Source organism: Sceloporus undulatus, unplaced genomic scaffold (genome assembly GCF_019175285.1).
Source record: "Sceloporus undulatus isolate JIND9_A2432 ecotype Alabama unplaced genomic scaffold, SceUnd_v1.1 scaffold_8491, whole genome shotgun sequence".
NCBI lineage: Eukaryota > Metazoa > Chordata > Lepidosauria > Squamata > Phrynosomatidae > Sceloporus > Sceloporus undulatus.
The window spans coordinates 1-2,759 of record NW_024811410.1 but is presented as its reverse complement, the minus strand read 5'-3'; the positions used below and the strand labels follow the sequence as shown (position 1 = coordinate 2,759).

Sequence of the window (2,759 nt, the reverse complement as noted above, 5' to 3'; positions counted from 1 at the left end):
GCTCTGAACATCAATTTAATTGGGTAATCTTTAGTCTAAAATTATGAAGAATAACCCATCTGTTCTCTTCTTGTTTTGTCTATGGGGAAATCTGCTGCTGTAAAATAACATGAAGGACTAAGTAACAATCTCATCAAGACTGTGTAGTTGTAACAATTGATCTCCCTTTTTTAAAGCAAGAAATATTAATACAGAACACATGTAAACCATCACTGTCCATCCATGGAATCGAAGGAGCATTCTCTGCTCCAGGAAGTAAAACAGTAATCCCTGCAAAAGTAATTGGGAAATTTTTCATACGTCTAGCTCCCAAAATGGAGCCCTTAGTAGTAGAAAAGCAGGTAAGAACAGTGGGTTATTTTAAAATAAATCATGTCTTTATTCTCTAATATTTTAATGAATTATGTTATTTTCAATTGATGCAACATTTCTAGCAGCCTGTTGTATATGGAGAGTATATTACAACATACAATCCCTGTAATTTCTCACCAGAAACCTTCCTATTTGTGAAGACAAGCTGATTTATGGTTTGGGTAAGCAATAATGTTGTTTGCTTGAAGTTTTTTTACAATTGTACTCTGTAGCTTATGTATATTACTTTACTAATTGTTGTTAACTTTGTATATTTATAAGCATGGAGTATTCAAATTGAAATATTAACCCGGCATAGAATGTTTCAATATTGCTGATGAAGACTTCTTGTGAGTCGAAACAGCCACATAGTACTCCGACGGTAGCCGTCTTTCCATAGCCTCTACTATTGAAAGAGTATAACCATTGAAGGACATTGCTACCTGTGAAAGTTATTATTATTATTATTAACCTTTATAAAGCTCTGTAAATTTACACAGAGCTGTACATTCAATCTTTTAATTAGATGGTTCCCTGCCCGCAGGCTTACAATCTAAAAAGACACAACACAAAAGGAGAAGGGAGAGGTGGTGGGGAAGGGGATCAGGTCCAGCAGTTCTTCTCTACCTCCGAGGCCAGGACCAAGGCAGATGGAATGGAGGAAGGGCTTGGGTTCTTAATGGATGGTCAAAGGAGAAGGGAATGACAGTAGGGAAGGGGGAAAGTCCAGCTCATCTGCTCTCTCACATAGGCCTCTCTCTCCCTGAAGATCATGGTCAGAAGGAGGGCTCTTTGTCTTTTTGAGGGTTATGGGGGGAAGGTGCTGCTGGGGCCAGAGGGCAGGCAGTGGGGCCCAGTGGGCAGAGGCCTCAAGGAAGATTCAGGTCTCTATCTTGGAAGAGTGTCGGAAGGAGAGAGTTCATGGGCAGCCCTGTATACTTTTTCTATAGGCCATTGCTTTGATTCATTCCTGCTATGTGTGCTTTTGTTCACCTTAGATATGTATGTGCTGCTGTCTTCTTACAATAAGATACAAAAGGGCTGAAACAGATTAGAATGGAATAACTGACTTACAGGTAACAATGGAGGACCTCATCCACAAGTTACATTATTTATCTACATGCTACCATACTGCAAGTACCATCAATGAGTTTTCCCAGACTTTGGATTGGATAAGTTTGGTGAGACAGCAGAATAATTTTACTACCAACACTTTGGACTTTTATTTCATTGGTTTGGACTATCATTGATATTCATAAGGATACAGCATAGTTTTTTCTATTTGTATACTGTTGCTCGACTTCTATATACTGAGATTCTATATTGTTAATACACATGCATATATTTTGTAAATTAGATACGTCCCTGTCTCAGTTATTCTAATTATTTTCATTGTCTACCCTTGTTTCCCTCCTTCCTTGACAATTATAGTGTAAGCTTGCTGCTCATTGGTTTGTTTAAACCTACACGGTTAACTGTGACATACTTTGCATCCTGCATCTTAGTGTTGAGCGGGAGAGGTCAAGACCCCACTCAGGAACAACCACCTTTTGGTCAGCACCTACAGCTCCTCCAAGCGGCCATGGAACCGATGTGGATATGGTGGGCCAGCGCAGAGCCAGGGGTCTGGCAGGAATATCGGAGCGAGCACAGTGGATGCATTCACCTCCTTCCCCCATGTGCTCCCTTCTGCTAAGCCACTCTCCTTTGAAGACCAGGACACCTATGAAGAGAAATTGGGCTTCGGATTAAGAGAGATACAGGATTTAATGTGGGCAGGCCGGTCCAAGTTGAATACAGTGCGGTCCCAAATACGGGAAATGGCCGAACTGGCATATGACTTGTATATTGAAATCGGTAAATGCCAGTCGAAGCTCTGTGAAATCGGTCAACTGAGGATGGCAGCTGGCTATGGACCGAGGAGAAGGCCAAGGAAACACCAATGCAAAACTGTGGTATCACTGAAGGAACTGAGAAGACTTCCAAGGCATCAGTAATTTAAATACTTGACTGTAGTCCCATTATTAGATTAATAGTAGTTGGAATATTAGGGGCAGATTAAAATTAAATGCTACTAAAATGCATCGAGTGAATTAAAAATAAATAAATACAATTATCCGTCCGAATTCGTGGAGGGATCGGTCCTGGGCATCCCACGAATTCAAAATGTCATGGATATATACATCCCCTTCTTTCTCTATTCCCCCCACTCTTTTCCTTTATCATCTGGGGATAAGGAAAATAAGTTTAAGTTCATACTTCAGTTATTATACAGGAAAGGAGGAGAGCTAATAATAGTTCACCAATTTGGTGAACATGATATGATAATATTATATTTAAGAAGATATAATGATGTTTAAGTCTTGGAACGGTTTAAATTTGGAAAAGAAAAGGAAACAAATATTTCA

General features: G+C 39.7%; 1 long non-coding RNA gene across 1 annotated transcript; it reads left to right on the top strand.

Annotated features, from left to right (window-relative positions):
• Positions 1-6: 6 nt before the first annotated feature.
• Positions 7-2,574, top strand: LOC121918322. The gene is made up of 3 exons (XR_006101208.1): positions 7-341; positions 493-533; positions 1,350-2,574. It is a non-coding gene; the product is annotated as an uncharacterized LOC121918322 (long non-coding RNA).
• Positions 2,575-2,759: the final 185 nt, after the last annotated feature.